This window comes from Triticum dicoccoides, chromosome 3B (genome assembly GCF_002162155.2).
Source record: "Triticum dicoccoides isolate Atlit2015 ecotype Zavitan chromosome 3B, WEW_v2.0, whole genome shotgun sequence".
Classification (NCBI taxonomy): Eukaryota; Viridiplantae; Streptophyta; class Magnoliopsida; order Poales; family Poaceae; genus Triticum; species Triticum dicoccoides.
The window spans coordinates 671,713,422-671,721,395 of NC_041385.1; the positions used below are offsets into that span (position 1 = coordinate 671,713,422).

Below are 7,974 nucleotides of genomic sequence, written 5' to 3' on the forward strand. Positions count from 1 at the left end.
CCCCGCGCACCCAGCTCGCGCGTGCCGGGAATCTCCGCGCTCGTGGCCTTCGCATGGCGCTGGCGGGCGCGCACGGGCGCGCCACGCCTCGCGTCAAACAAGGCAGGACATAAATTCGTACTATCACTACTAGAAGGCAGGACGTAAAATCTCGTGAAATTTGAAGAACGGGGATGAAATTTGAAAGGAATGGATGGTAATTTGGGAGCTGGGATACACAGGAACCTACGGCGTCTGCCCTAAATTTGGACCAAATAATAACAAAAATATCCGGAGAAAGGAGGGGCGCCTTTCGGCAAAAATCGGATCATAAATGCTGTTCATCGATTTGGGCACTGTCCGCGATCAGATGTACTACACGTCTCGCCTTGCACGCGACGCCTGGCACTGGCACCACGTCCCGATCGATCAGCCTACATAAAGCGGCGGGCTGACATACATACACCATGTCTCACCGGAGCCTGCTCGTCTACGCACACTCGGAAGCAACCGCCGCCATGGGGGACGCCGTCGCTGGCGCCGTCGACTACCGCGGCCGGCCGGCCTCCCGCGCCGCCACCGGCGGCTGGAAGTCCTCGGTGTTCGTCATGGGTACGTGCGCGCGCGCGCCGATCTCCTGTACTTGCACGTGACCGCCGAGCCTGTTCGGTGCCCGGGTTCTGACCGGTAGGTCTGTTTGTTTCTTGCCACTGTTTTGTTCGCATGCAGCAATGGAGATCGCCGAGCGGTTCGCGTACAAGGGCGTGGCGGCGAACCTCATCACGTACCTCACGGGGCCGCTGGGCCAGCCCATGGCGCGCGCGGCCGCGTCCATCGACGCGTGGAAGGGCGTCTCTCAGATGCTGCCGCTGCCGGTGGCCTGCGTCGCCGACGCCTGGCTCGGCCGCTACCGGGCCATCGTCCTCGCTTCCATCCTCTTCGTCGTGGTAAGTCAGTCCCAACTCCCGACTCCAATCCAACCACAAGAGTCCATGACAAGCACTAGTTTAGATGGGATTGATCTCCAACTCTGCCTGACTCTTGCGTTCGATTCAAATCCAGAGCATGGGCACGCTGTCGCTGTCGTCGGCGTTCCACATCTTCCGCTCCGGCGGGCACGTGGCCGTCTTCTACGTCGCGCTCTACCTGGTGGCGCTGGGCGAGGGCGCGCACAAGCCGTGCGCGCAGGCGTTCGCGGCGGACCAGTTCGACGAGAAGGACCCCAAGGAGAACGTGGCGCGGAGCTCCTTCTTCAACTGGTGGTATTTCGGCATGTGCGCCGGCACCGCCGTCACCACCATGGTCTCCAGCTACGTCCAGGACAACGTCGGCTGGGGCCTCGGCTTCGGCATCCCCTGCCTCGTCATCCTCGTCTCCCTCGCCGTCTTCCTCATTGGCACTCCGTCCTACCGCTACTACACCAGCAAGGAGCCCAGCCCCGTGGCCCGCGTCGGCAAGGCGCTCCTGGTGCTCATCAAGAGCTGGAGATCAAAGCACCGCACCAAGTATGTACCATAGCGTTCATGGTTATTGCTCATGTACGTATATATTGTGCATCACTCTGACGTGAACGTGAGTGACCGTTGGTGCAGCCCGGCGAGCGGCAAGGTCGAGGGCAATAAGAACTCCGATGACGACCTCGTGGAGGAGGTGAGGAGCGTCTTCCGCCTGCTGCCCATCTGGGCGTCCTGCATAATCTACGCCATCATCTTCTCCCAGACCTCCACCTTCTTCACCAAGCAGGCGGCCACGCTGGACCGCCGGATCGGCCCCAACTTCAAGGTGCCGCCGGCGGCGCTGCAGACCTTCATCAGCGTCAGCATCGTGGCCTTCATCCCGGCGTACGACCGCCTCTTCGTGCCGCTCGCGCGCCGCTACACGGGGCGGCCCACGGGCATCACCATGCTGCAGAGGGTCGGCGCCGGCCTCTCCCTCTCCCTCGTCGCCGTCGTGCTCTCGGCGCTCGTGGAGATGAAGCGCCTCGCCGTCGCCAGGGACGCCGGCCTGCTGGACGCCCCCAAGGCAACTCACCTGCCCATGACGCTCTGGTGGATGGTGCCGCAGTACGTCCTCATCGGCGTCTCCGACGTGTTCGCCATGATCGGCCTCCAGGAGTTCTTCTACGACCAGGTCCCCGACGCCGTGCGCAGCCTCGGCCTCGCGCTCTTCCTCAGCATCTTCGGGGTGGGCCACCTCCTCAGCAGCTTCCTCATCTCCGCAATCGACAGGGCCACGGCGAGGCGCGGCGCCAGCTGGTTCTCCAACAACCTCAACCGCGCGCACCTCGACTACTTCTACTGGCTGCTCGCCGGGCTCTGCGTCGTCGAGCTGCTCGCCTTCTTCTTCTTCTCGCGAGCTTACGTCTACAAGAAGAAGAGCGGCGAGGGCGAGGGCAATGGCGATTACAGGGGAGCTGATGCTGATGCTACATTGGTGTAACTTGTTAATTCTGGTTAGTACTACTACGCCAGAGGTGTAAGTAATTACTAAGTGCGAAATTTTCAGAGAGTCGAAAAAAAGTGCAAAATTTTCAGATTGTTATAGAGTGCGAGGTAGATTGTCATAAATTTTGGGGTTGAAATTTTCTCTAGCCTGCCAATATTTGTGCATCCAACTATCCAAGGGAACTCTGAATTTCATTAGAGAAAACTCGAAAGGGATCTTTTCTTAATTGAACCTGAATGAATCATTCGACTTTTCTTTAGCCCTAACAATATTATGCGTCCCAGAGAACTCTGAATCTCATAAAAAAAAAACTCATAAGGGATCTTTTCTTAACTGAACCTGGATGAACCACTCGACGTTTCTTTGTCTGACAATATTATGCATCCAAGAGAACTCTGAATCACATAAAATAACTTGGAAGAGATCTTTTCTTAAGCGAACATGAATGAAGCATTCGTCCTTTATTTAGTCTGACAATAAATATTATGCATCCCAAAGAACTATGAATATCATAAAAATAAAAAAACTCGGAAAAGATCTTTTCCTAACTGAACCTGGATGGATCATTTGATATCATTAAGCCTGATAATAGAGTGCATCCCAGAGAACTCTGAATCTCGTAAAAAAAACTCTGAAGGTGTCTTTTTTTAACCGAACAGAATGAACCAATCATCCTTTATTTAGTCTGACAATATTATGCATCCCAAAGAACTCTGAATCTCATTAAAAAAAACTTGGAAGGGGTCTTTTCTTAACTGAACCCGAATGAAGCATCCAACTTTTTAACCTGACAATATAGTGCATTCAAGAGAACACTGAATCTCGTAAAATAACTCTCAAGGAATCTTTTCGAACCTGAATGAATCATTCGACTTTTTTTTTAAAACGTCATTGAACTTCCCATATGGATATGGGCATAAGAAAGGTGTATAAATTTTGTAAGTCAAACAGAATAAAATTTTGTGAAGTCAGATAGTACAATTTTTGTGTGAAGTCAAACAGTACAAATTTTGTCTGAAGTCAAACGTCATTGAACTTCCGCTTGCGCCGGGCCGCTGTGCCAATAAGAAACAAGACTTAAAAAAATAAAACAATGTCTTGATGTTTACATTTTTCAAACGTTTTTATACACCTTTACCATTTTTAATACATGATTAATATTTTAAAATATATGTTTTGATGTCTATTTTTTATATATATTCTACATTTTCCTACACCCGAAATATTTTTTATACATGATTAATATTTTAAAACTCGAAAGGGATCTTTTCTTAACTGAACCTGAATGAATCATTCAACTTTTCTTTAGCCTGATAATATTATTACGCACCCAAGAGAACTCTGAATCTCATTTAAATAACTCGGAAGAGGTTTCTTCCTAGGCCAACATGAATGAATTGTTCGTCCTTTATTTAGTCTGACAATATTACGCATCCTAGAGAACTCCGAATCTTATTAAAAAAAGTCGGAAGGGATCTTTCCTTAACTGAACTTGGATGAATCGTTTCACACACGAAAGCACATTGCGTGTGCCTTACGACATATACATCATTCAACAATGCAATATGAGGTCGTTATCGTCTCGCTAGTACGCCACCCAAAATACGTATGAACATTTAAGAAAAAATACTTAAACATTTAATTTCATAATATTGTGCATCCATTTTCACATGAACACCCTTTTCACATGTGGAACACTTTTGAATAACTACATTCTTATATATGCATAAAAGTAGTGAAATAAATATTTAAAAATAGAAATACGTACAAGCAAGTATTTTAAAGGGCCGCACCCAGAACTGGCCATCAACATATAGGGGCACCCAAGCAAGAGCTAGCGAGGCATCGTGGGCTCATTTGTTGGTGTAGGAGCAGGAGGCTTAAATCAGCCTATGAGATGATGTGGCAGGGAAGCATCCGTTTTGCACCAGCTATGGCAATTTGAAAATGTTGGGCGCCTATTCATGTGGCTGGCCACTCATTACAGACTATGGATTGCAGATCGGCGCCTGCGTCACGGACTGCAAGACCAAATCTCACCTTGCTACATTTTGTGATCAGGAGGAAGACTCGGTGGACCACATCTTGCTCCGCTGTGTCTTCGCTCGGCAAGTCTGGCACTGCTGCTTCTTGAGAGCCAGCATCAACATCATGCTCGTGCCTACAACCAACGACTCCATTATATCTTGGTGGATGGAGACCCGCAAGAAGATGCTGAAGGAGAACAGAAAGGGGTTCGACTCACTTATCATGATTGTTTGTTGGCACCTTTGGAAGCATCGCAACGGAATGGTCTTCGGCCCTAGGAGAGAAGTGTCTACCGTAGCAACTTTCACCTCTCAAGTGTTCGATGAGCTACAAACTTGGGTTAGGGCGGGAGGTACCGGAGTCAATGTATTTTGTGAGTAGTCGAGTTTAGTGCTAGGAGTGGAGTCTTCGGGCCGGAGGGTGGCCTAGTGTGTGGCGCCTGGGCTCTTTGTATCACATTCTTGTGCACATTTCTGCCTTATATAAAGCTAAGGTACGCGATTGCGTACTCTAAAAAAATCGTTTTAGGAGAGAGTAGGTTCTTGTCTCATAGGTTTCTATGCCGAAAGTGTTATTGTGAGCTCGAGCTCATATGCTCCCGAATAAACGGTAAATTCTGAGAAAATAGTAAAAATATTCATAAAATTCTAAATCTTTTTGTCATGAAACATTGATAATTTCTCTACATGCGTGTAAATTTTCGTGATGGAATCACACTTGTGGATGTGTCAGGAAAAAAACAAAATCAACATCCGAGAGCATCGAATTTGTTATTTTTGCTGTCATCAATTTTACAGTTCATCCGAGAGCATGTGAGCTCGAGCTCACATACTCCATATCCGTTTGTACGCCAACATCGAGCCTTTGTCCGCATCATGCTCAGTCTTTTTGTAGTCATACTTTGCTCCCTTCTATTAAATAAAAATATGATATGTCATTAGCGTATTCTTAAAAAAACCTGATCCATTTGCGAAATTAAAATTAAAGGATAAATTTTTAAGGAAAGTAAAAGGTTAACTGGTAGTACTTCTACTGAAGGCTAATACATGATGCAAGCAGGAGGAGCAACTCTGTTAACGTTTCCATAGGCCGGCAGGAGTGTGTTTACACTTACACATTCCCTAGGCCCGCCAAACGTAGCACTTCGCAGAACTCCCTTCTAGACGGGGAAGGAATGGACTCCGGCGCGCTCCTGCCCCCGGGTGAGCCGTCAACCACCAGCAAGCCCGGCGGCCGCGGCGGATGGCCAGCCGCGCTCTTCCTCATAGGTACGTCTTCATCTGCATCCGGCTCTCAAACACGCAAACTCCCGCGCCGACGCGCGGTTCCAGCACTGACCACGGCTAGCTGTTCCCCCGCGCCCGCCATGGCCCTGCAGCGGTGGAGTTCGTGGAGCGCGTCGGCTTCTACGGCGTGCAGGGCAACCTGATCATGTACCTCACCGGCCCGCTGGGTCTGTCCACCGCGGCGGCCGCGGCCGGCGTGAACGCCTGGGCCGGGACGGCGTCGATGCTGCCGCTCCTTGGCGCGCTCGCCGCCGACTCGTGGATCGGCCGGTACCGGGCCATCGTGGCCGCCGGCGTGCTCTACCTCGTGGTTGGTTGGTGAACCCGCTCTCAGTTTTTGACGTTTTGTCTGTTTTTTAGTTGCCTCCACGACGTCCATTTGCCGTCTGTTTCATTTTTCAAATATTATACTAGGTTGGAACGGTAGGTTTACGATCGTTTCCTTTTGTGCTTGTGACATCAAGATGTTAATCATTTGTGTCGTCCAATTGGACCTGTTTAGTACCTGACCTGTCGTGGTAGGAACATATGATCACGGTGGCATCTTTATGTGATCCGTATCCTTCTCTTCCCCATTTCCAAAAAAAAAAGCATCCTTCTCTTCTAAACATTTTAGTGTAGTTCGGAAGTGACAAAACCATACACTATTCCAAAACTGTTCCATGGCAAAATTAGCATCGTCTCACTTCAGCCGGCAGCCTATGTCACCCTCCTGCTATGAGAAATCGATACCATCTGAACCTAGTAATTCAATACAGTTCAGTGAATAATTGTACATGCCAGCAGCTCAAAATAGTAAAAACTACGTTATGAACAGAGCTTTGGGATGCTGACGGTGTCATCCATGGTACCACTACCACCACGTCAACCTCAACCAGCAGTATCGCCGGCGGCGTCCCCTTCCCGCGCGGCGTTCTTCTACGCCACGATCTACGTGGTGGCGCTGGCGCAGGGCTTCCACAAGCCCAACGCGCAGGCCCTCGGCGCGGACCAGTTCCCCCGGAGCTCCCCCGACAGCATCGCGTCCCGGAGCTCTTTCTTCAACTGGCTCCACTTCTCCATGTCCTGGGGCTTCATCGTCGCCGTCGTCGCGCTAAGCTACGTGCAGGACAACGTCGGCTGGGCTGCCGGGTTCGGCGCGTGCTGGGCAATGATGCTTGTGTCCATGTCCTTGTTTTTGCTCGGCACGAGCATGTACCGTGTCGCCGAGCAGCCACGCGGCCGCCATGCTCTCGCGCGGCTCACGAAAACGCTTGCAGCCACGGTGCGTGCATGGACAGACATTGTCTTTCGTCGCAGAGACGCCGCCATGGACGATGAATGGTAAGTTCGATCTGCATTTAGTATATGCTGCCATGCTGCATATGTCATTACTGTAATTAACCTACGCTTATGCCAGTGCAGTTTACTGACGCCAAAAGAGCAGGAAGGCAAGGGGGTCATGGTGAAGCTGCTTCCGATATGGATGACCAGCGTCGTGTACGCAATGGTGATCGTGCAGGTGTCCACTCTGTTCACCAAGCAGGGCAGCACCATGGACCGGCGCATCGGCGCGACCACAGGCCTAGTCGTGCCCCCGGCGGCGCTGCAGAGCTTCGTCGGCCTCACCATCATCGCCTCCGTCCCTGTCTATGACCGCGCCTTCGTGCCCCTCGCTCGGCGCGTCACCAAGCACCCCTCCGGGATCACCATGCTCCAGCGCATCGGCGCCGGCATGGCCATCGCGTCCGTCGCCATGGCCGTCGCGGCGCTCGTGGAAGCCGCGCGCCTCCGCGCGGCGAGGGACGCCGGCCTGGTCGACAGTCCGGGGGTGACGGTGCCGATGAGCCTGTGGTGGATGGTGCCACAGTACGTGTTGCTCGGCCTCGCTAATGTGTTCACAATGGTGGGCCTGGAGGAGTTCTTCTACGACCAGGTGCCCGACGCCCTCCGAAGCGTCGGGCTCGCGCTCTGCATGAGCATCATGGGCGTGGGGAACTACGGTAGCGGTATGCTCGTCTCGGCGATCGACTGGGCGACGAGGCGCACGGGGGAGAGCTGGTTCTCGGACAACCTCAACCGTGCGCACCTCGACTACTTCTACTGGGCTCTGGCCGGGGTCGCTGCTCTGGAGGTGCTGGTTTTTCTCTATTTTTCCAAGCGATACGTGTACACAAAAAAATGCGAGCTTGTAATGTAGACTGGGTGAAAATTGGAGAAACAATCGTATCGATCCACATCTCGTACTTCATTTCCA

The 7,974-nt window shown here is 51.6% G+C and overlaps 1 pseudogene; it reads left to right on the plus strand.

Moving 5' to 3' along the window:
• The first annotated feature begins 332 nt into the window (after positions 1-332).
• Positions 333-7,971, plus strand: LOC119277761 (annotated as a pseudogene).
• Positions 7,972-7,974: the final 3 nt, after the last annotated feature.